At 38.5% G+C, this 26,985-nt stretch overlaps 1 protein-coding gene across 2 annotated transcripts in view; it reads right to left on the reverse strand.

Annotated features, from left to right (window-relative positions):
- The window catches only part of Slc35g2 (solute carrier family 35 member G2), a 42,343-nt gene extending 16,657 nt beyond the window's left edge, over positions 1–25,686 (reverse strand). For both annotated transcript variants that reach the window (XM_046431810.2, XM_058574910.1), the window contains exon 1: positions 25,516–25,686. The gene's annotated coding sequence lies outside the window, so the exon portion shown is untranslated. The remainder of the gene's footprint in view (positions 1–25,515) is intronic.
- Between the last annotated feature and the right edge of the window lie 1,299 nt (positions 25,687–26,985).

Below are 26,985 nucleotides of genomic sequence, written 5' to 3' on the forward strand. Positions count from 1 at the left end.
TAGCAATTAGAGAAATACAAATTAAAGCTACACTGAGATTTCATCTCACTATAGTCAGAAGGGCAATTATCAAGAATACAAGTAACAACAAATGTTGGCAAGGATGTGGGGGGAAAAGGCACACTCATACATTGCTGGTAGGACTGCAAATTGGTGCAACCACTCTGGAAAGCAAAGCAGATTCCTCAGAACACTTGGAATGGAACCACCATTCGACTCAGTTACCCTACTCTTCGGTATATACCAACAAGGACTTAAAATCAGCATACCACATGATTACTACATTGATGCAGTGACATCAATGTTCATAACAATTCAATTCACAGTAGCTAAGCTATGGAACCAATCTAGCTGCCCTTCAACAGATGATTGAATAAACAAAATGTGGTATATATACACAATGGAATATTACTCAGCCATAAAGAAAAATAAAATTATGGCATTTGCTGGTAAATGGATGGAACTGGAGAAGTGAAATAAACTAAGACAAAAAACAAAGACGAGATGTTCTGATATATGGATGCTTACACACAATAGTGGGGTGGGTAGATTAGAAGTTCATTGGATTAGACAAAGGGGAATGAAGGGAAGGGAGGGGAGGTGGAAAGAGAAAAGACAGTAGAATGAATCAGATATAACTTTCCTATGTTCATATATGAATTCACAACTAGTGAAACTCCAAATCATGTACATCCACAATAATGGGAAATTATATTCCATGTATATATGTCAAAATACACTCTACTGTCATATATAACTAAAAAGAACAAATAAAAAAATTAAGAAAAAGAAATAGGCAAGGAGAAAGAATTGATATATTTTGAGGAATGGGCTCATAAAATTTTGGAAAGTGGGCTGGGGTGGTGGCTCAGTGGTAGAGTGCTTGCCTTGCATGCATGGGGCCCTGGGTTTGGTCCCAGCACAACATAAAAATAGAGATATTGTGTCCATCAACAAATAAAATTTTAAAAAAAAATTTGGAAAGTGGAAAGTCCAAAATTTCCATATTAGGTATCAGGATAGAGAGCTAGAGAAGAACCAGTGTTGCAGTTCCATTTCAAAAACTGTTTCAGAATTCCCTCTTGCTGGGGAGGTTATTTATTTATTTGTTTGTTTGTTTATTTATTTATTTATTTTTGTCCTGTTTTGGTTGGTTGGTTGTTTGGTTTTGTTGTTGTTTCCTACCGGGGATTAAACCCAGGTCTTTGAACATGTTAAAAAAGCACTCTACAACTGAGCTACATCCCAGCCCAGTCTTTTGTTTTACTTAGTTTTTCAACTGATGGATGGTGCCTACCCACCTTATAGCCGACAATCTATAAACCATCAATTTTATTTTTCCTGCTTCTTTTTTTCCCCACATTTTAAATTGGTGAATTACAGTTGTACACATTGATGAGATTTGTCATTATATATTCATACATGTACACAATGTAACAATATAATTTGACTAATACAACTTCTCAAAATTTCCCTCCTCCCTCTAACCTCCCACCCCTTGGTCCCTTTCCTCTACTGATCTCCCTTTGATTTTTAGGAGATCCACCCCCATCACTGGGCTTTTATTCCTGAATGTTGGCTAAACTCATTAGGCTTAACCTACTGGCATCAAAATATTGGGCAGTCGAGTTACCTGTTCACCTCCTTATTATTATAGGAATGGGTTATGTATTCTTATTTGGAATTAACATGATGAGTACTTCTCCACTCAACTCCATTCATGCAATCACAGATAACTATGCTAAAAATCAACAGCAGAAGAAATACCAAGCAGAGGCCTTCCCAGCATTAAGAGAGAGTCCTAGGGACTGGGGTTGTGGCTCAGTGGTAGAGCACTTGCCTCACATGCATTAGCCCCTGGATTCTATCCTCAGCATCACATATAAATAAACAAATAAAATAAAGGTATTGAGTCCATCTACAACTGAAAAAAAAAACAATTTAAAAAAAGAGAGAGTCCCATTAGTAAAGTAAACTAAATGTTCTTTCTTGCAGCCAAAGAACTTCACACCAAAAACTGAGTTGCATGTAAAGATGCTAATATCAAGCATGATGTTTTGACAGAATAATTTTGATCACAATTATCTATTTTCTCTTATTATTGCTCAATATTGAAATGTAAAAAAATTGGAAGTTGTTCTTCCCAAGTAAATTTTAATGAATATTGTAAATGTTTTTAAATATTCATCATTAATAGAATAAATAAAATACAGCATTAAAAATAAATACATAAAATTGAAGCATCTGCAATCAATTATGAAGCACACTGGTGATCCACATCCTTCAGCATCTCCAGGCTGAATTTCAGTTGCTAGTTCCCTGCTTCCCAGTGTACACCTCACAGTTTGGCCCAGTCAAGTGAATCCCAACACCAGAAATCCACAGTGGCTCTGCATCAGGACTTCCCAGAGGTTCAACATCTGGGCTTGCTTAGAACAAGCATCTGATTCAGGAGTAGTTTACCACCATCATATTTCTAAATAAGAAAAAGACATTTTGCTTATTCCTACTACAAAAGCAATATATAATTATTATAAAAAATCATAAATATGAGAAAGCAAAGAATATAAAAATCACTCATAATCCCTACCTCTTGGAGAAAACTACTGACTCTTTCAGGGATTTGTTTTTCAAAATTGATATGGAACAACGTATACTATTTCATAACTTCTTATTTATACACATTTTTCTATGTCATTAAATATTTTATAATATTGTTTGTGTGTGTGTGTGTGTATTGTGCCAGGATTAAACCCAGGACCTTGCATATGCTAGGTAAGTCCTTACCACTGAACTATATCCCCAGCTCTATGCTATCCCTTTCAAGGACTGGCTAATATGGATGTAACAATGAGCTCTGAACCCAACAGACCACTCATTAACTTCATCCTTTTGAAAGCTGAAAGGCAAATGGGATGACCAACTACGGCCACTCCTTTATTCAAGGGTAGACCACAACTATAGGAAAAGCCACATATGTGAAAGTGAATGGATAATGATTTCTTAGTTTTTCCTTTGAATTTGAATATTTTTTTATGATCAGGAGAAGATTTCCATTTTAAAATAGAAGAAATCTAGAATATTCATGTTTGCCTCTTTGTTCTCTAGACAGAGAACAATGGGAAAAAATAGCTGTAACTAAAAGTGAACTAAAGTATCTTCATTCATATTTTATGTGTTTATTTAGGATCAATACACTGTTTGGTTTGGGAAGGATTTAAGGCAACCATTCAATTAAAGGAAAAATTAAACCACAAGAAATATCAAGCACAGATGCTCCCAGTCACCTGGGATGTGGATTGGTAGTACTGACTATGGGTCTAATTATAATAGCTAAGGTTATTTAGCACCTTTTCTGGGCCACACATGTGCTAAGAACTTTATTTTCTCATTTAATGGTCAAAAGAGGGGTCAAGATTGTGATTCAGTGGTAAAGAATTGCCTAGCATGTGTGAAGCAGTGGGTTCATAAATAAATAAAATAAAGGTCCATCAACAACTAAAAAAATATTTAAAAAATAAAAAGAATTAAAGGTCAAAACAACTCTATGGAGTATACAGTTATAATCTGCTCCCCACCCCTTACCCCCAGCCAGTTCTGGAGATTGAACCCAGGGTCATGCAAATGCAAGGCAAGGACTCTATCACTGAGCTACAGTACCCTAGCCCTGTAATCACCTATTTTTTTTTTAATTTTTATTTTTTTAGTTGTGGATGGACACAATATCTTTATTTATTTTTACGTGGTGCTGAGGATCAAACACAGTGCCTCCCATGTGCTAGGCAAGCGCTCTACCACTGAGCTACACTCCCAGCTCTGAAATCACCTGTTTTAAAGGCAAGGAAATAGGTTTAGTGACTTGGCAGTGGGTGACATCCAATTGATGGCAGAGCCAATGTTCAGATCAGCCTTATTTTAAAGCCTGGGCTCTTCTATACCATACCGAAAAGTAGCCATCCCTGGTGGGCAGAATAACGCCCACACCCAACCAACATGTCTACCTTTACATTCCCAGAACTTGTGACTATGTTGCCTTGTGTGGCAAAGGGAATTGAGGTAGCAGATGAAATGAAGGCTGCTAAACTAGTTGACCTTAAAACAGGGAGACTATCCTGGATGATCTGGTTTGACCCAGTATAATCATAAGGGTCCTTAAAGGTGAAAGATAGAAAAGTCAGAGCACAACAGAAGCCAGGGTAGAGGGATACAACCTGAAGACTCAGCCTGCCGCTGCCAGCGCTGAAGGTAGAAGGGAGCCGTTGAGCCAAGGACTGAGGGCAGCAGCTAGTAACTGGAAAAGGGGAGAAAATGGATTCTTCCCTAGAGCTGGCTGACACGTGGGTTTTGGCCCAGTGATACCCATGTTGGACTTCTGACCTACAGAGCTACAGGATAATTTATGCTGTTTCAATTCACCACGTTTGTGGTAATTATATATCATCATTCTGTCAATGTCTGAAAACCAAACAGAAGAGCCGCAGTGTAGTACAGGTGTAGACAAAACAACTGCCTGCAGGTAAACCCATGATTTTCCTTATTTTATTTTTTATTTATTTAATTTTATTTTATTTTATTGGTGCTGGGGATTGAATCCAGTGCCTTGCACATACTAGGAAAGCACTTTATCACTGGACTACACCCCCAGTCCTGAATTTTCTTATTTTCTGAAGTATCTATAAATAGGATCACAAAGATGTGGGTCAAGTGACATCGACAAGATGATTTTAGCCTGCAGGGAAATAAATGATTTGCTGGCTTGCTAGTCCCCTGTGACCTTGTGAAACTTCTGAGGTTTTTGTTTTTATAGTTTGCAGTCCTGGGAATTCAATCCAGGGCTTTATGTATGTTACCAAGTGCTCTCCCACTGAGCTACACCCCTATGCCTAAAACATTTGTTTTTAAAAATTACATCCTCAAGTATCATCTAGGAAAAAAGTGAATTGTAAAATATGTTTCAATACCTGAAGGAACTGGCTTGCTGGATGTAGTTATTGAAGAAAGAACTTTGGTTGGATGTCACCAAATTTGAATTTTGCCTCTATCATTTCTGTTTGTGCATACATGACATAATATTTGTTTTCTATTTTTTTTTTTTTTTGTATGTGGTTCTGGGGATTGAACCCAGAGCCTCACACATACCAGACAGCACTTTAAAACTGAGTTACATAATTTTTCTAAACTTCAATTTCTTTTTTTTAAAGAGAGAGAGAGAATTTTAATATTTATTTTTTAGTTTTCAGTGGATACAACATCTTTGTTTGTATGTGGTGCCGAGGATCGAACCTGGGCCGCAAGCATGCCAGGCGAGCGTGCAATGGCTTGAGCCACATCCCCAGCCCCAAAACTTCAATTTCTTAATCTGTAGGATAGGCTGAAATTACTATGTTAAAATATGGTCAATAAAGATTTAATGATATGATGGTCAAGAGCACTGATTAATGCCTAGCACAGAGTAGGTGCTCAATAAATACTAACATTATTCCTTTCCATTAGTTAAATACTGTGCAGACTTTGTCACTAGCATTGAAGAAATGCTGATTTTTCTCTCAGTTCTCTTTCTATAACAAGAAGCTTGCATACAGTTTATAAAATGCTACCAATAATTTAGATTAGAAATAAAGAATAAAATAATGTGGGCCTGGGGTTGTGGCTCAGTGGTAGAGTGCTTGCCTAGCACACATGAGGCACTGGGTTCAATTCTCAGCACCACATAAAAATAAATAAAGGCATTGTGTCCATCTACAACTAAAAAAAAAAAATTTAAAGAATAAAATCATGTATTCTAGAAAGTATGCATGGAGGTCAAACTGGAAATGTCCTAATCCAGATTTTCCTGTGATTTTAGTAACTTTTGGTTCCTTATATTCTATCTCTGATCCAAAAGGCTAAAGGATTTTTGTTACTACAACTAAACTTCATCAGATACACTGGCATACCATGTAACATTTAAAAATGAAACTCATCAATCAATAAACCTCTCCTACTTCTTAACAATACTATTTTAATACAAATGTTAATAAAGCATTCATACTTAGAGAGAGAGAGAGAGAGAGAGAGAGAGAGAGAGAGAGAGAATGAATGAATCTTTTTTGTAGATGGACACAACATAATGTCTTTATTTTTATGTGGTGCTGAGAATCGAACCCGGGTCCCGCCAGTCCTAGGCAAGTGCTCTACTGCTGAGCCACAATTCCAGCCCCATACTTTGAAATTTATGAAAGAATATTGATTCATATATAATGCCTGTCTAATGAATCAGACTGACCATAATACCACTGATCTTTTTTTTTTCAGGTACCATACACTCAACCACTGAGCCACATCCCTAGCCCTTTCTTGTATTTTATCTAGAGACAGGATCTCACTGAGTTGCTTAGTACCTCACCATTGCTGCTGAGGCTGCCTTTGAACTTTCGAACCTCCTGCCTCAGCCTACTGAGCCACTGGGATTACAGGTATGCACCACAGCACTCAACTCCAGTGATCCTTAATGGCTTTAGAGTTAGTTATTTGTTAGAGTCTGTAAACAAGTCAAAATAACACCTGGCATTTAGCCAGGGGAATGTTAGAGTTCTTAAACAAGTCTGGATGGTGCCTGGCAAAATGCCAGAGGGAGTGGTTTGAGAAGCAACAAAAGCGAGCCATTAAGTGTGGAGATTCCTTATTGGTTGACTGATGTATCTAGTTTATGCTAATTAGATAAGCTGTGTGGAATGTATAAATACTGCTCCTGTCCTGCAATAAACGGCTCCCACTCCTGCTGTATCAACGTACACAAGTTATTCGTCACCCCCCGGTTATTTTGCTGCTGCAGCCGGACTGCGGCAGATGGTGGCCCGTTACGGGGAGCCCCGGGACACTCGGGGGTAAGTGACGAAAAAAAGCTGCCCGTCCATAGATAGGACGGGAGCAATCCGCTCGTCCCTAGGCAGATAGGGCGAGAGGAAAAATGACCATTTCGAGAAAATGGAGAAGATTGATACAGTATGTTTGTGTCTTGTTTTGTCTCAGTGTATTGTATTGTCTTTATGATGAAAATATGGAAGGGGTGAGAAGTAAATTACTAAGGGAAGAAGGCACCCCAGTGGAACCAAGAATAGTTAGGGCATGTGTTGATAGAAGCCCAGGAACTCTAGTCAGAAAGAAACAGAAAGTTCAGAAGAAGAAAGATTATCAGAGGAGGAAGGATTATCAGGAAAAAAGTTGCAGCAAAAGGCTATTACTAAATACTTTTCGTTACCGGAGGGTGCGTGAAGCAGAGAGGCGGCTGCCGAGTGTGCAAGCCAGTCACAGCGCAGCAAGGATTTTCCAGGAGGCTGCGGCAACTGGCCCTTCCCTGCCTCCTGGCCGGGGAGCTGGCTCTTCCACTGCTGCGAGCCCAAATCTAGACCTGACCTGGAGGCACAGTCTCGCAGGCTCTTGCTCCCTGTGCCCAGTAGCAGTTTGAGTCCGGGACACTCCCCAGGGCCATCTGGGGTTGCCCAGGCACTACAGCCAGCAGAAGATGCTACTGGTGTCCCTGATGTTTGGTCATTTTCAATGCCAATAACTAAGCTACAATGGTTCTCCCACACCTGGAAGCTGATGAGTAATGAGCACTATTAATGCTTATTTCAAATGTATAAAACCTTGAGATAATATACTAAATTGTTCAGAAGGTTACTTTCTTAGTTGAATGCTACAGGATTTTCTTTAGCCATCCGGAGTTCCTGCCTTCGTCCCAGTGCCGGTAAAGACCAAGGTGGAAGAATTTTCAGTGTTGCTGAAAACCGGACGAGATTTCAGCTGAGAACCGGACGAGACTTCGGATCAAGCTAGCTGCCTGCAGAACTTACCTGGACGGTGATTTAAGCTAGCTGCCTGCAGAACTTACCTGGACTGTGATTTACCTGGACTGTGAGTTAATCTATTGAGACACTACTTTACCTGGACTGAGACAACAAACTGTAATCTATAACAAATTATAACTCGGTATCTTTGCTAACAGTGTCATTGCTGGTATAATTTTTCCAAGGGCTTCTTGCATGGAGCCATCAATTGGCTTGGTATTGTGGCATTTTGTATCCTCCCTTTCTGTTTGTAGCAGGTTATTTATGGTGTTTCTGTAAAAACCACTATGGTCCTTATTTAAATTAAACAAAAGGGGGAAATGTTAGAGTCTGTAAACAAGTCAAAATAACACCTGGCATTTAGCCAGGGGAATGTTAGAGTTCTTAAACAAGTCTGGATGGTGCCTGGCAAAATGCCAGAGGGAGTGGTTTGAGAAGTAACAAAAGCGAGCCATTAAGTGTGGAGATTCCTTATTGGTTGACTGATGTATCTAGTTTATGCTAATTAGATAAGCTGTGTGGAATGTATAAATACTGCTCCTGTCCTGCAGTAAACGGCTCCCACTCCTGCTGTATCAACGTACACAAGTTATTCGTCACCCCCCGGTTATTTTGCTGCTGCAGCCGGACTGCGGCAGTTATTAAGTATTTTCTTGATAGATAGTGTATAACAGTAATTCATAGTAAACAATTTGCCTATATTTTGTTCTGATGTAGTTATTGTTTTGGAAAAAATAGTCTATATTATATCAAGAACTCTAGAACGATGGTTGGGGTTGTAGCTCAGTGGTAGAGTGCTTGTCTAGCACATGTGACACCCTGAGTTCAATCCTAAGCATCACATAAAGATAAATAAATAAAATAAAAGTATTGTATCCATTAAAAAAATAAAGTATAGTAAAATTTAAAAAAAAAGAAAAGAAAAAGAAAACTAGAATGGATTTTTTAAAAGAATCAGCCAGGTTTGGTTGGTAACCATACTTTGGTAACATAGGATTTCCTTAAAGATGAATGGATGGCATTTTTAGCTCAGTATACTGAAACAATACACATCAACTGTGACAAATTAGGATTTAGGGTCACCATTTGAGAGTCTGAATAATTCCTCCAAGCAATCGTTATATATATAAAGGATCCCTAGCTTTGTGTGTATATATATATATATATATATATACATACACACACAAAGCTAGTGGATGTGGCTCAGTGGTTGAGTATGTGGTACCTGAAAAAACAAAAAGATCAGTGGTATTATGGTCAGTTTGATTCATTAGATAGGCATTATATATGAATCAATATTCTCTCATAAATTTCAAAGTATGGGGCTGGAATTATGGCTCAGCAGTAGAGCACTTGCCTAGGACTGGCGGGACCCGGGTTTGATTCTCAGCACCACATAAAAATAAAGACATTGTGTTGTGTCCATCTACAAAAAAGATTCATATATATATATATATATATATATATATATATATATGTTTATATTTTAGTTGTAGATGGACACATTATCTTTATTTTATTTTTAGGGGATGCTGAGGATCGAACCCAATGCCGGATGCATGCTAGTTGAATGCTCTACCACTGAGCCATAGCCCCAGCCCTCCAAGCAATCTTTTAGTAGGGAACCTTTTAAAACTTATGTGATCATTTATATAATTCTCTGGAAATGCAGTTGTCAAGAAAAATTTATTTTCTTATAACTCTCTTGCACATCCTATCCACCTCCCAATCACTTCTACTCAAATCTTCATGTAGGTCCATCTAGCCTAGGGGGAAGAGGGAAGGAACAGGGAGCAAGTACTAAAATTTACTCAGACCTCTGCTTTTTCACATGCTCCTTCTGAGAAGACTGAGAACCACAAGGAAGTCAAGAACTATCACAGTTGATTCCACTTCTTCCCACAACCAGGCTAAGCAGGATTTATAAGCATATCTCGAGACTTCTGGGTTGTACAAGGCCCAAGATGGCTCCTTTAATCAGTCATGTCCACTCTTCAACAGATTCAGGTATAGGATCTGTAAGTATATCTTTAGGCCTATCTAAAGGGAATAGGCCAAACCATAGCCCCCTTTGTAGCCTGTGTGTTAAAGAAGCCAACAGAAATTTCATTTGTATTCGTATTTGCGGCACACAAAGCACATTTAATAATCATTGGTTGAGCAAAAATACTCAGTCATGAACTGCAGCAATCCACCTCTGCTTCTTGAACTTTGTTCCATCCTGCTGTCAGCTATCAGAGGCTCTCTACTCATTCTCCTATTTCCATCCTCACCTCTGTTATTGTCCTGACAGTGTTAGCTTTGCCACTTCACTGCAATTCTGTGCTGGGGACACTGTTTCAGATCCCTAAGGAACCACTCTTCAGTCTGCAGAGGCCTGCCCTAGACTCTATACTGGTCCCAAAATTTAAAAAATGAAAGATGAACACTTCCAGGGCACGCCCTCAGTGAACCATCTCCTCCAAGTACAGCCCACCTGCCTACAGTTACCACCCAGATAGTCCATTCAAACTAGGCTGGGCTGATTAGGTTGTAATTCTCATAATCCAATGATTTCACCTTTAACCAATCCTGGATTAACTCAGGAGTTTTTGAGGGACACCTCATAAAGGATAACAATAATTTAAAAACTTTCAATCTGAAAACAGGCTTTGAACCCCATTACTCACACCTCCTTGTCATGTGAAGCAGATCCCAAACCACTCAGCAAGGAAGAAATAAGGAAATAGCAATGGAATTGGATCAAATGACTTGAGTAAGGTTGGATGAAAGGTTGGGTATATCTGGAATATTAAAGATAAGTTATTCGCTTGTACTACTTTTTTTCTATTTTCAAAATGTTTTTGTGGCTAGAGTTAGGCATTCTTGGAATTCACTTAAGAGCAATAAATGTAAGCATATTTGAAGTAGTTTTATGAAATATGGAAAGTGTCTATTTCAAAATACTTCAAGATAAGTCTTCTGATTATTTACCAGAAATATTATGACATTTTATTAAGTCCCATATTAAAAGTGATTGCTTGGCCTGGTGCAGTGGTGCATACCTGTAATCCCAGCAGCTCAGGAAGCTGAGGCAGGAGAATTGCCAAGTTCAAAGCCAGCCTCAGCAAAAGCAAGGTGTTAAGCAACTCAGTGACACCTTGTCTCTAAACAAAATACAAGATAGGTCTTGCAATGTGGCTCAGTGGCTGAGTGCCCCTGAGTTCAATTCCTGGTACCCCTCAAAAAAACCTCAAAAGTATCTGCTTAATTACTTAGTACTTTATTTATAATAGCCAGAAGTGATTATATTACACATTTTAGATTTTTCAGAGTGAAAAAGATATAATTTTAGATTGGATTTTAAATTGGCTATAAACTAGGAGTTTCCCCACACAATCAGGGATTGAACCTGGGGTACTTAACTGCTTAACAACAGCCCCTGCCCTTTTATTTCTTACTTGAGGACAGGGTCTTGCTAAATTGCTGAGGCTAATCTTGAACTTTCAGTCCTCCTGCCTCAGCCTCCTGAGTAGGTGGAATTAAAGGCACCTTGCCCAGCAAATTCTGACCTTTATATAAACATTATTGACAATAGAAAACTGATATTTGGTTCAAAAATTGGGCAGGATATTAGACCAGGAGTGGTAGCCTATGCCTGTAGTCCCAGTTGGAGACCAGCCTGGGCAGCATAGCAAGACTCTGTCTTTTTGAAAAAGTAGTGGGAAAGGGCTTTGGATGTAGCTCAGTGGATGAACACTTGCTTAGCATGCATGAAGTCCTAGATTTGATTCCTAGCACTGAAAAATAAAAATTAGTGGAATATGAAGTCTTTTACTTTATCTATGAGCTTCCTGTTCTTGAGAAAAAATTACTGGGTCAGAAATGATAAGCTTGTTGCATTTTGCAATCTGGCTTTGGCTTTCTGACCCTGATAGTCCAGTTTTTAGATAGGATGCAGCTCTGTATTACTGAAGCAACTGCTAACTTTTGTTTCCATAGTCACTGACAGACCTCCTGACCTTGATAATCATATTGCAAATACATTTTCTTGCTTAGAAGAAGTGGGGGAGGAACATGAATGAATTAATCCAAATCCATCAACACTGTACCTTGCTGGTGACAGGTCTGTGGTGACATCCTCTATGAGGATAGCTCCCTGCAGGGCTTAACAGATGTACAACAATACCAGAACTAGATGACAGCTCACTTGATCTAGGTTAGAAAAAATTCAGGGCACACAAGGCTGAAGAAGTTTTTCACATTCAGCTAAAATCAGCTTAAACAAGGGTCATCTGGGTGAGAGAGAACACTCATTCTGGACTGAAAAACAGAAGCTTCCCCCAGAGGGTGTGGGTCAAGGATGTTTTGAGGGAGCTGAGCTAGCTTTATGCTGAGGGTGTCACCAGCTGAGTTGGGGACAAAGGCTGCATATTAGTTGAACTAGGAAAGGTGATACTGGACTCCAGAGTGGAGGACACGGGGAGGAGTAAGTAGTATGTGGTCTAGGGGGCTAAGAAGAGTTGGGCTGAGCTGAGCTATAGGAGAATGGGTTTAGCTGGGTTGTAGGAGGGGAAAAAATATCATACCTAAGGGACTTGGAGATGAGATGAAGTAAGGAGAGAGGCCCAATGGGATTGAGCAAGGAGAAGAAGTGAGACGAGATGCACCAAATAGGAGGGCTAGCCCAAGTTTGAGCTAGAGACTCAGGTGGCAGTTCTAGAGCAGTAAGTTAGGGAAGGGACAGCCAGGAGCTGTCTATCAACTGTGCAGGAGCTGCAAAGAGTCAACAGCTAGCTCTATAAGGAAAAAGATTCAAAAAAAGAAAAGAAGAACAGAAGCTATTGAAAAGGAGAGGTAGAAATGAATTATCAATCTGGTTAGAGCTAAGCTACATATTCAGTTTCCCATCATCCCGAAAGCAATTGAACCTGCTCATTGAGATACAAAGCCTGGATCCTCAGTTCTCAGTGGTTAGTGACTTCAGTAGACCATAAACCTTGTATTACCAGGAAAGGAAAAGGTTAAAAAGGACTTATGTGGCAGTTTTCAAACAACTCAGTTGATTTGGCTTGTGTAAAGGTGATGATGCCTGATTTGGAACAGAGCAATTTATGTTGTGATGCTTTAAAATCCATCCTGGCACACTGCTGAATGTGTCAGCTGGCAGCTAAGAACTTGCTGGAATGCAAGTTTTTAACCATTTATAATTGACATTTCCCCTTCCAGAAAAGAGGTTTTCTAATCTCTTAAGTAGTAGATTTACCAATTTGCATAAAATATGCCATTCTCAATGAACACATACTTACAATATATCACTTTCCTACTATCTTTAAAATAAAGTTGTTTTTTAAAAGCAGAATCAGTTTGCAGTCAATCAGCACCTTCAAATTCAGCTATGCTGGGTGAATCTGTTCAGGGTGAGAAGAAGCCATCACTAGAAAGGGGAGAGGCAGGAAAAAAAATAGGCCTTTTTCTATTTTCATGATCTTTTTTGAATGTATGTAACCAATTTGGTTAGATACTAATTAAATGTAAAAGAAATTGCTGGGCTGTTTCAATATGCTTGTTAAAGTTGTACTTCTTGGTTGTTTATCATTTACCTCTTATGAGAGAGCATCAAACAGCCCAGCTGAGTTCAAAGATTTCCAACCCTCCACAACCCCTGAACAAAAAAGGAACACCCCAGGATCAACAGAATCTGTTCTAAAATCCCTCAAACACTACATATTCCACCTGCTCACATTTACCCTGTTCTTGCTGCTGTTTATCTATATGAAAGTCAAGCCTGAAATCCTCCTTGGGGGTCAAGATTTATGGAAATGCCCAATTAATTAGTTCAAAATTTTACAAATTTAGTTTGGTTTGGTGATAACTGATTCTTCACACACATCACTAAAATTACAACTCAGTCACCTCTTGCCATATGCCATATTTCATTAAAAATCACTTAGGAGGGACTGGGATTTTAGCTCAGTGGTAGAGTGCTTGCCTAGCATGTGTGAGGCACTAAATTCGATTCTCAGCACTGCATATAAATAAGTAAATAAAGGTCCATTGACAACTAAAAAATATTTTTAAAAAATTATTTAGGATAGGCCATTAAGAAATGGTTATCAGATTCCCTCTTCTTTCAGAACAAACCACAAGTCAAATTTTGAATGAAATGATAATATTTGGTTGGTTAACTAATATACCTAGATTTATTAAAATTACTCCACTCCTGTAATGTCTATAGGACAATACACATATACACACAGATGTAGTACGTGGTCTAATAGGACTAATAAGTTTTTGTGTGTGTGTGTGTGTGTGTGTGTGTAAATGCTACTGCAAAGTTGAAAGAGACTTTACCACGTTCTTTCATTTTTAAGGACATTGTATATAAAGGACAAGCGTAATGTCATCAAAGGTTAACTTTGCTAGCAACATGTATCAAAATTTTAAATTGTGAACTCTCTGACCCAGTCATGCCACTTCCAGGAACAGCTTCTAAGGAGGTCATTGTAAAGTACAGGAAGGGTACATGAAAGGCTATTATGGTTTCCTTTACACATGAAAAATTGGAAATAACCTAATTATCTATCAATGGGGGAGCAGTTAAATAAAACCATCAATGTAATTTTATATAGATATCCAAAAAGATAATACATGAGTAAGTATATATTTACATAAGAAACTTTTGATGGAATATTGATGAATAAAACAAAAGGTATAAAAGAGTGGTCATGGTATGGTTTTATTTATATAAAACAATTTGTGTGTGTATACTTATACTTCTGGAAGTATATGCATTATTCAGTATTTTCTTCTATATAAAGCATGTATTTACTTTTTCTACATATAAGCATATTTAAAGTCAGGAAAAAAAAAACTATTTTCACCAAAGGAAAAAAATAAATCACTACACTGGATTCTAGTCAGAATAGAATAGTCACCCAGGAAGCCAACTGTAGCTCTTATTTCTGTGCCTTCTGTGGGAAAGAAAACTGTGGATAAACAGACCACGTTACAAGAGAAAATTTGAATGAATGGAACCCAAACCAAAACAGAGGTGAAAGACTTCACAAACTAAAGAGGTTGCCTTTATTGTTGTGTTTGAAAGACTTCAATGTGTGTATATATGTTACTATATTTTCATGACTAACCAAAATATAATGTAGATTCCAAATGGCAGCAAAGAATATAATATAATTATCATTGGCTTTTCTTACATAAGTTACCACCCCATAAATCTTCATGTTAATGTGGAAAAATATGACCTGAACAGATGGACTTCATGCTGTTCTCAAAAACATGCACAGATTTCTAATCTTCCGGACCAGGAAATGAAGTCAGCACTACCATCACCCAACTTCTAGAATTTCAATTTAAGAAGATGATAACAAAAGCAACATTTCCCTCTTTAGAAACAGAGTACAGTGATATGTTTATATCTTAATGGAATGTGCCCTTGATATAATAAACCATAGTAGAACATTTGTCGCACATGAATGCTAATTGTCTGGTTCTTGAACCTTACCAATTTTGAGAATCCTCTCAATGTGGTTAATGGCAGTGTTTGGCTGCCTCTACCCTTGATCCTCTAGGCTTCTAAGGAAAGACACATCACTGCTTGGTTAAACCTTCATCTCATCAGCCCAAGGCCTCTTATCCATGAGAATCTTCACAGAAGCAATTTCATAAATAGATGCCCTTTGGGCTTGAAGACCCAATAAAGGACCCTCTACTGAGTAATTAACTGCTTCAAGATTTGAATACCTGCTCCACAACTTTCTAGTTGTTTAGTTTAAGGCTATGAGAAGGCTGATGGGAGCAGTCAGAGTGAATCTGAGAAGGAATTGGGACCAAGGAAGTGGCTGGTAGGTCAGGAGAGAGTTACATAAAGGGAAGATGAACAAAAAATATATTGAGCATAATGGGAGCCAGATTCTTACCATCAGAAAAGGAAGTTATGGGGCTGGGATAGTGGCTCAGTGGTAGAGCACTTGCCCAGCATGTGTGAGGCACTGTGTTTGATTCTCAGTACTACATATAAAGAAATTAATTAAATAAAGGTCTATCAAAAACTAAAAAATATTTAAAAAAAGAAAAGGAAGTTACAAGGCAATTCATTTGCAATTTGAGACTGTCAACTACTTAGTACCCAACAAAGCAATTTCCAGCAAACTCCCACTCATGTTTATAACCTTCCTGGTGACCTACTTAGAGAAGGTTCTCACTAAATGATCTGTTCCTCCTCTGAGCTCTGAAACACTTTTTTTTTTTTTGAGCTCTGTTACTGTCCTTGACATACTCTATCTCTAGGTATTGTGTATATAATGGTAACCCCTGATAGACTGTTACCATTCCAAGAACAGGGATTATATCTGTCTCATTTCTTAGTATCTCCAGGTCTTAGCTCAATACTAGACCCAATAAATGCTGGCCTACTTTGAAGAACATCACCCTCCTATATGGAGACTTCCCGTTTTGAATCTAATTAATTTTGCTGCAGAGGTTTGGTTGTCACAATTCTGCAGCCCAAATCCATTGTGCATCTCCTAACTCTAAATTAAAGGAATCCAAGAATTAAAGTATCATGAGAATCTGGCTGTTGTCCATCATCATCCTCAATAGATTCATTCATCTTGGACATCTTCACCCCTGCTTACAACAGAGGCTCAGCCAGAATTACACAGAAACCAGAGTTCCTTTTTTAAAAAATTTTTTTTAGTTGTAGATAGACACAATATCTTTATTTATTTATTTATTTTTATGTGGTGCTGAGGATTGAACCCAGTGCCTCACCTGTGTGAGGCAAGCGCTCTACCACTGAGCCCCAGCCCCAGCCCCAAGAAACCAAAGTTTTAAAAAATGGAAAAATAAGATCACCAAACATTTCTTCTTTCCTTCATCAAGTTCTTTAAAAGTCCAGCAAAGATGCTGATACTTTGGTGTCTTAAAGAGAAATACAAAATAAGTAAATTTATATAGTCAAAAAACAATTAAATAGGGCTGGGGATATGGCTCAAGTGGTAACGCGCTCGCCTGGCATGCGCGGGGCGCTGGGTTCAATCCTCAGCACCATATAAAAAAAATAAAATAAAGATGTTGTGTCCACTGAAAACTGAAAAATAAATATTTTTAAAAATTCTCTCTCTCCTCTCTAAAAAAATTAAATACACTTTAGTAAAGATGTGGCTTGTGGTTGAGTTCATATATAGTTATACATGTGAAATAGTATTAAGTCTTTTTTGCACATAAAGTTTTATACTACATATGCATAGTGGTCACACATACAGCAGTGTATGTGTGATCACTATGTATATGTGTGTATGTGTGCATGTGTGACTACAGCAGTGATTTTAAGGGAAGTTACAGTAAACAATTTAACTTGCTATGTAAGTGCTCAAAACTTAAAATGTGTGTGTGTATGCATTCATACATACACATAACATTTAAAAGGCCAAATTAAGTTTTGGTCCGGAAAAAGAAAAAAGCTCTGTGATCTCAGCTCATCTCTGACATTTCCCTACCAAGTAGAGGGTATTTCTCAGGTACAGACCAGAAAGTAAATGGATGAAACCTGAAGAAGGAGAGGGACTGAAGTGGTTATCATTCCCCTTCCCACATTCAATGGCCAGGAGACAGTAGTATCAAGGCAATAACTTTGCTACTTGGAGAATCTACTGCTAAGAGGTGAATGGCAGAAAGGAAAAAAAAAAAGTAGTGTTGGGAAAGGAGATATTGCCTGATTTTATAGCCAAGATATACAGGAACATTAAACAAAAAGGAAGATAAAGCTGTGGTCCAAAACAACCTGAATAGCAATTTACCAGTGTTTAAGTTCTAAGGCACAAGATAGTCTGAGGCAAGAAAAGAGTGAGAGCTCTGTCCTTGTGACCAGATCACTTCCTATCACCAATACAGATTTTGAAAATGTTCAGGAAAAAAGTGCTCAGTTAGAATGATTAGTGCTATCACCTTTTCCCTCATCAACAAATTCGAATCCCAAAGTGGAAAATTATATTTCTAGTCATGTTGCCAGGAAACCCAGACTTAATATATATATATATATATATATATATATATATATATATATATATATATATATATACATACATATATATGTATGTATGTATGTATGTATATATATGTATATATATGTTAGTAGCTGATGAACCTTTGTTTTGTTTGTTTATTTATTTATATGTGGTGCTTAGAATCAAACCCAGTGCCTCACACATGCCAGGCAAGAGCTTTACCACTGACCCACAACCCCAACCCTAGCACAGACATTTTTAGCACCTAATATTTGGGAGGGATTAATCCTCATTGTTATAACCACAAACCATTAGATTTTTAGATATTATGGTTTGGATATGAGGTGTCCCTCGATTGCTCCTGTATTAATGTTAATAGTCAAAGGTGAAGTGATTAGATCATGAAAGATGAAACCTAATCAGTCCATTCTAATTTGAATAGACTGACTGGGTGCTAACTGTAGGCAGGGCAAGTAAGCGGGGCATGGGTCATGCCCTTAATTTTCCCTGCAGCTCCTTCCCCTTTCTATCTCTGCTTCCTGGCCACAACGAGGTGAGCAGCTTTCCTCTGCTCCATCCTTTGGTCACAATGTTCTGCCTCATCTTGGGACAAGAGCAATGGAGTTGGCCACCTGAAACCTCTGAAGTCATAAGACCCAAATAAACTTTTCCTCCTCTAAATTGTTTTTGTCAGGTGTTTTGGTCACAGTGAGAAAAGCTAACACTAATACAATAACTACAGAGATGAGTTGAGAGATCTGAAGGTAAATATCAATGGTAAGCTAAAAGATAGTGAAAAATCCAGCCAATCATTTGCATAATAACTTGCATAACTTTGTAAGTTCCAATTTAAATGACATTTGATTATTGAATATAATTGTGCCTATACATATTGTCATGACTTTACTAAATCTATTGCTTTGAAAAGACTCAAAATTATGTTAGGACATTTTACGAATTCATGATTTTGGGTGTGAGGGTATAACTCAGTGGTTGAGTGACTAGCAGGGCTGAGGTCCTGGGTTCAACCCCCAGCATGGCAGAAAAACAAAAAACAAATACATAATGTATGATCTGTTCATTGGCTAACCTCCCTGCCACTCTTAAGTTTATGTTCCCCTCCCCTGTAAATTTATATGTTAAAACCTAATCCCTAATGTGAAAGCATTTGGAAGGGGGAACTGATCTGGTCTCAAGGGCAGAGCTCTCACCTTTTCTATCTCCCAAGGATGCAGCAAAAGGACGACATCTATGAACTAGGAATCAGATCCTCACCAGATACCTAATATGCTGCTGTCTTAATCTTGGACTTCTTAGCCTCCAGAACTGTGAGAACTAAATTTCTGTTGTGTATAAACCAGCCATTATAGCAGCCTGAATGAACTAAAACACTCCCCAAGTCTTATTTTCTCATGTGAATGAATCCACTAACTCCCACTTTTAATAGCTAAAACAGAAGTATCAGCCACATTAATTAAATGAAATCAGTGTGATTGTTGGGCTCTCTTCAGTTGGGATCTTCCACTTGATACTAGCCACTCCTGACAAGCTGTCGGACAGGTCTACTAACACAAACGGATAAAGCCTATTAGAGACTGTTCAGAAACAGAACTGGTGACTAGATAGATACAATATGATTACCCTGAATAGGTAATCACAAAAGAAAAAACATACATGACATGTAAACACCTAGAAAGACACACAGTTTCTGTAAAAGACACAGACATAAGAAATAAAAGAAAAATGAGTTATCTGTTTTGCTTCTTGGATGAGAGAAATGAAAAGGGCTGATTATTTCTAACACAAATAAGCAAAGTAGCTAGAAAATCATGTACTATTGGTTGCAAAACAAATTGTTACAAAATTCTTGGGAAATTAATGTACACAAAAATGTAAAATGGGGCCTGGGGTTGTGGCTCAGAGGAAAAGCGCTCACCTAACATGCATGAGGTACTGGGTTCTATCCTCAGCACCACATAAAAGCTAAATAAAGGTATTGTGTCCACTTACAACTAAAGGATAATTTTTATAAAAATGTAAAATATGCATACTCCTTAATTCATTATTTTCATATAATAATTCATCATAAGGGCTGGGGCGATAGCTCAGTGGCAGAGCGCTTACCTAGTATGTGTGAGGCACTGGGTTCCATCCTTAACATCATATAAACATAATCAAAATAAAGGCATGCTGTTCATCTACAACTATAAAAATTTTTAAAATAATTCATCAAAGGAAAAACATCATTGGATGAAGTATACTGAAAGAATGTTCAAGACATTAATGTTTTTATTAACCAAAAGCCATTTATAATCTAAACATGCATAAGTGGGGTATTGATTAGTTCAAAACTTCTAGTAACATTCCAGTGAACTGACATATCTTATGTGAGAAATAACAGAAAAAGTATGTATCAAGATCCTATATATGATATATTAAATTTAAGATGCACATTATCACATAATCTAAGATGTTGATAACATCTTAGATTCAATGAAATGTATGATTATTTATGAATTTAATAATCTGGAAGTATTTACTCCAAACAAATATTTGTAGTGGTTACCTACTGAGACTGTCTCACTAGGGCATTTTAAATTTCTACTCTGGTGTTCTTTTCATTCCTTATAATTAGCTATATTTTTAAACATATCCCATAAAAACAACAATATTATTCCTATTTAGCTATTCTAAGATAGTTTTAAATCCCAGGAAAAAATATAACATGGTTCATCAATACCTAAATAACTATTCTTTAGTGTAAAGGGGTGGTATTTTGATTCATAATGGATACCAAAAATAATGTTTTCTTTTTAAGACATTTGACCAAACTTACATGTACACATTCTTATGGGTAGGTGGCTCCTTTTTCAGAACCTCAGTGACATAAATTCCAATGTGGCTAAATAGTGGACATTACCACATTTTCTTTCAGCTACAAAAAAAAAAAAAAAAAGAAAGAAAGAAAAGAATAGCTTTTGTCTGCCACGTGCAGTGGCTTATGCTTGTAATCCCAGCGACTAGTGAGACTAAGGCAGGAGGATCAAAGTTTGAGGCCAGCTTGGGAAATCTTGCAAGAACCTGGGGACTTGGGGATATAATTTAATGGTAGAGCACCCTGCAATTCCCAGTGCAGAAAAATAAAAAATAAAAAGCTCCTTATGAAAAAGGATGCATACTAATAATTTAAAAATACTATAGGCTAACCAGCACTTTAAGTAAAAATACTTTCATTAATTAAAAATTAAATTTCATTTAATTAAAAATTAAATACATCACACTAAAGTATTCAAACTAAGTAACGTATATATTCCTCATACAAGTTGTAACTATGAATATATGGGCTAAAAATAAGTACTTCTTAGGAAGGAATCTCTAATTGAGTTATATCTAGCAATGAACTAAGTCTAACTAAAAAGGGAAATGAAGGAATAAATCTAGAGTTTAAAATGTAATCTCTTTTACAAAACCATAAAATATGGTAGATTAGTTTTTATTATAGAGGATACAACACAGATACGTGTTCATATATAACTAATTAGAGCAAATTTAAAAATAAAAAAAGCAAAAAAAGACAGATACATGAGCCTGAAATTCCAAAGAAAATATAGCTATTTGGTATGTAAAATGCAAAATATTCCATATAGTATAAAATACCTAAATATAAAGTTAAAATTTTTTAAATGAGAAATATTACAAGTGTAATATAATCCTTACTATAAAGAGCTCTTATAAAGTAAAAAGTATATAAGCACACCAATAGAAACATAAAGATATGAGTTAGCAAGTCACAAAATAAAAAGTAAATATGACTAGTTGGGTGTAGTGGTATATGCCTGTAATCCCAGCTACTAGAGTGGCTGAGGCAGGAGGATCCCAAATTCAGGTTCAACCTGGGCAATTTAGCAAGTTTTTGTCTCTAAATAAAAAAAGAGCAGGGGATATAACTCAATAGTAAAGGGCCCCTGGATTAAATTCCCAGTGCTAAAAGAGAAAGAAACATGGCCAAAAAGATGCATGAATGGATGTTCATTTTCTGTCTGGCCAGTTGAGAAACACTTTTAGAAGACTGATAAACCCTAATTTTGGTGAGAGTATGGGGATACTAGTACTAATTCGGTGTTTATCATGGTACATGTTGGTATACATTTTCTGTAACACAATCTAGAAAGAGTGTTATTCTAATAAATATTCCCTGACTATCCATTTATGTGGCACTGTTGTAGATGCTAGGAAAAATAATACAAAAGAGAAAAAAATAAGGAATTGAACAAATTAATATATCAAAAAAGAATAAAGTACCTCCCTTTGAAACATTAATTTCACATCTAGAAATATAACCAAACAAGTGCACAATCATTTGTTCAAAGATGTTATTTACACAAAAACACAATCTAAATGTCCATCAACACATGAAGGCATACAGAAAATGGGTATATATGTGTTGCAATAAGCGACATATGAATAAAACTTGAGACATTATGCTAAGTGAAATAAGTAAATATGTTCTATTCACATAGTGAAATGCAATCTGTGTAGCAAATTAGTTTTATGATAACTAGTTTATGCAATATTATGCAAGCCTTTAATTAACAAGTTATCATAAAACTAGTTTGTTATAAGGATCACATAATATTGCAAATTAATTTTATGATAATTAGTTTATTACAGGAATGCATAATATTTCAATATGTGGATAGAACATATTTATTTAGGTAATCCAATAATCATGAATGTTCGTATCTAATTTTTTGCTATTCTGGTCAATTCTACAAATACCATAATTTTCAAAAAAGTTTTTTATGGTAGTAAGAACATTCAGCATGGTTCTACCCCCTTGAAATTTTAAATGTACAAAGTAATATGATAAATTATACAGTGAAAATTTAACAGGAAACTGATCCACTTAAAATGCATGTGTGCTCATCTAAAAGAAAATCTGTCTACAATGTTCTTTTTCTGGTTTTATGCATTTCTCCATTACCTAAATTTCTCCACATGAGCATGATTTTTTGACAAAAAAATATATATCAATGTTTTGAAAAATACAAATGTAATCTTTAAGAAATTCACAAATGGGCTGGGGTTGTAGTGCAGTGGTAGAGCATTTGCCTAGCATGTGAGGCACTGGGTTCAATTCTCAGCACCACATATAAATAAATAAAATAAAGATCCATTGATGACTAAAAAATATTTTTTAAAAAAGAACTTCACAAACCATATACCACCAATGTATTTGAAGCCACAAGCATTATATATAAGCAATTTTCTTCATATTATAAATTTCCTTAAGATTATTATGTAGATATTGTTCTTCATATTGAAATCAACATTATTTCTTTTTTTTTCTTTTTTTTATTAATTTTTATTGTTGGTTGAACATTATTTCTTTTTGCCTAAGCTCTCTTTGAGATTTTTTTGTATTAATTTTTTTAATATTTATTTTTTAGGATACAATACTTTTATTTTATTTATTTATTTTTATATGGTGCTGAGGATTGAACCCAGAGCCTCCCACACACTAGGCAAACTCTCTACAGCTGAGCCCACAACCCCAGCCCCACTCATCATACTAGGAATTGGACCCAGGGTTTTTCTACCACTGAGTTATGTCCCCAGTCCTTTTAATTTTATTTTAAAACAACGTTTCATTAAGTTGACTAGGCTGGGATTTGGGATCCTCCTTCCTCCATCTCCCAATTTGTTGGGATTAGAAAAGTGCACTATCACCACCATGTCCAGCTTTATTTGCTTATTTCTCTCTCTCTCTCTTTTCCCTCATTGCTCCCTTCTTTCAATGGTACTGAGGATTGAACACAGAGCCTTGCGTCCTAAGCAGGTGCCCTACCGTTGAGCCCCTCTAGACTAGCTTTGCTCTGGAATTTTAATGTGTATATATACTTAATTGCTCATCTAAATACCAAGCACTTGAACCCATAGGTTTTATGCATTTTGAACAGATGATTATGAAAAATTAATGGTACTGCAGAATCCAGAAACACTAGAGGTGTCAAACAACAAAGATGGAATTGGGCACAGTGGTGCATGCTTGTAATCCCAGTGGCTCAGAAGGCTGAGGCAGGACGATCGCGAGTTCAAAGCCAGCCTCAGGAACTTAGCAAGACAGAGTTTCAACTCCGTCCTGTCTCTAAATAAAGTTCAAAAAAGGGGTGGGGGTGTGGCTCAGCCCCTGGGTTTAATACCTGGTAGCAAAAATAAAGATGGATCACAAAAAGTTCTGGAAAATGTGTGACTTGTGGTCCATGATAGCTTTGAAGAGGGAAGTGTGTTACGTTTGTGAGCATGTACACATATATGCATACCTGTAGCCCATATGTATATATTGGGGGGTTGCGTTTATGCTCCCCGTGTATACTTTCCCCTAGGTAATCAAGCTTGCTATGTACATGCTTTATATGAGCCTCTAAGGTTAGCCACATCTGCCTTCAGTGTTATCTTCAGGAAATCAGTATCAACCCATCTGCAAAGGGTTTCAGTGCCTGGCTGGCTCCAGTCTATCTTGGATATGGACTATTTTGGGCGAATGTGCAGATTAGAAGACAAGGCAGGATGCGGCTCGGGAAGTCAGTCGAAGAGGTCGCTTGAGGCACTTCAGCACCACGGACACGGGCAACCCTGGTCAAAGTCCTTTCAGTACGAACTGGGGGCAGAGCTCGCCCCTGCCTCCTCCGCCGCGACCCCACGCTCCCCAGCCCTGTCCATCCCGTGCAGTACTATTTCCTGATCCTTTCCCACTGACTCTTTCCGACTCGCCCCACTGCGAGCCAGGTGAAAGCTTGGACCCAGAGGCAGGTCCGCATAGCGCCCCCTCCTCCCCACGCGAGTTCCTTCCTGCTGGCCGGTGGGATCCTAGCTTCTCTCATCTCCTTTCAAATGCAGCCAAATGGGTGACACGGCGTAAGATTTTACACCCAGAGGACCGTCAGGAACGATTCCTGTTTTCCTCCCCGAGGCTAGATGAGGCTGAGCGGACTTGCCCCGGGCCTCCGTCTCCACACTCGGCCATAGCTGGGCCCTTGCTCTTGTCTCTCCTTGGGAAAAGGTTTCTACAAACTGTTTATTTATCTCGAAAATCTCAACCCACATACAGTGGCGTTCAAGAGTTATGAACATGAGATAAGAGAGAAATGGCAAATACTAATTCTTGGCCGTGTTCCCAAAACCATTCTTTTTTTTTTTTTTTTTTTTCCTAAATTGTGTTTGAAATTGATCCCGTGACGCCACAGGGACTCACCCTTGTTTGGGTAGGTTCCTGGGGGAAAGGAAAGCAAAAGTGCCTTATCTTTATCATGGAGCCTGGGGGAGGGCCCAACACCTGCGACGGTGGCAGGAAATGGGGAGCAAGAGATGGAGCCAATTCTGCTTTTACCCCCTCGGTATTCCGGTTCTCCAGGAGAGCAACCCAGAGAGCTGGGGCTGCGGGACCCCACGCAGGCGTGGTACAGAGACCCCGCAAAGGTTTACAAAGGGGGCGGGGCGCTTCGCCCCCAGACCAGCCTTTACCCCTCCAAAAAAGAGCTCTGCCTCTTAGCTGTCAGGGATAAAGGCGAGTTGTGAGGTTCGGGGTCCGTGCCCGGTCCCTCGCGGTGGGGCTGCCCAGCAGACAGGGCAAAGGTCCCAGTCAGTTCGCTGCTGCCAACGGGCTGCAGGAGCCCGATTACCTGCTTGTCGCGGCGAGGAAGGTGCGTCCTGAGCTCTAGCCCGGTCTGCCGGGTGCGGCTTGCCTGGTGCAGCCTCGGAGCCACTGAGGCTGCCGCGCACTTGCCAGGGAAAACCGCGGCTGGGACTGCCAGGAGGCGCAGGGAGGAGAGGGGCGCCGCCGGCACGGACACTGCGCCTGCGCTCTCCACTGCCCCCACCCCCCACCCTGGCCGTTGCGGGAGTCGGAGACCGCGGGGGGCGCCCGGGATTGGTGCCTAAACTGTGGGGGACTTTTACTTGTGCGGTGGAGAGTCTAAGACAGGTAACCAACACCCTGGGAGAGAGCGAGTTTGGAGCAAGCCTGTCAGCAGGGGCGACGTCGTCTAGAAGGAGCCGAGGAGGCAGTCTTCGTTCATTTCCATCCAACAGTTTGTGTTTTAAATACGACTCCTTGATATTTAAAAATGTGTCCAGCAACGGTAAATAGTATTCCTGAAAGATCTTCCAGCATCCCTGAGTAGAGCAAATTCCTCAAGCCAGGTCTGTATATCCCAGTACCAGGCCAAATGAATACAGCCTATTGGAAACAGACCTGGTCATCGAAGCAATGGATTAGATGCGTCAAAGGGATAGGCAGGAAGGCTATAACTGTAGGCCAGACAGACAGTACGAGGCCTGAACAACCATGCTAGCTGTGGGAAAAAACAAATAGCTCCTGCTGATTTTTCCTCTGTCCTTTCAGATCTACCCTCCACCCTTGCTCTGTGACTCAGGACTCACCTTTATGGTCTACATCAACTGTCCTCTGACTTTCAGTGGGTTTTGGAAAGTGGGAGGCACTTGCAGGAGATCAAAAGGCAGGATATTATTCAGGTCAGTCCCTTCACCACCAGTGGGCCACTCTGCTAGCAGTGCTCTGTTGTTCATTTGAAGGACAGTACTTCAGTCCTGTGATCTCTCCTAGAGTCCTCTCCTTCAGGACTGGGGCTGGTAATGGCTCCCAGAGGTTTCCTTTCATTCTGTCCACCACCACCACTACTCCACTACTATTTCTCTTCATCCTCCTTTTTTTTTTTTTTCCTGGACCTGGGGATTGAACCTCTGGGTTGCATCCCCAACCCTTTTTATTTTCTATTTTGAGATATAGTCTCATTGAATTGCCCAGGCTAGCATCAAACTTGCAATCTTCCTTCCTCTGCCTCCACAGTTGCAGGGATTACACGCATGCACCCATGAACTTGTCCTGTCCACGCTTTTTAAAATAGTTCCTTTATTAAACTTTCCTCAACTATTTCTTTTTTTTTTTTTTAAGGTGAGATGTCTTCTAGAACCATCTTGACAGTTTCTCTAGCTCTAAGCAGCCATCATGTTAGGTGGTTTTCCACTGCGTCCCCTAACTCAAGGGTGCCAAAGACAGTGAACAGACCCAAGAATAGAATTCAGACCACTTGTAAACCAATGTGTTAACAAAAGGGCTGGAGATCCTCTGA

Source organism: Marmota monax, unplaced genomic scaffold, assembly GCF_021218885.2.
Source record: "Marmota monax isolate L192 unplaced genomic scaffold, Marmota_monax_Labrador192_F-V1.1 WCK01_AAM20220418_F8-fsc00022, whole genome shotgun sequence".
NCBI lineage: Eukaryota > Metazoa > Chordata > Mammalia > Rodentia > Sciuridae > Marmota > Marmota monax.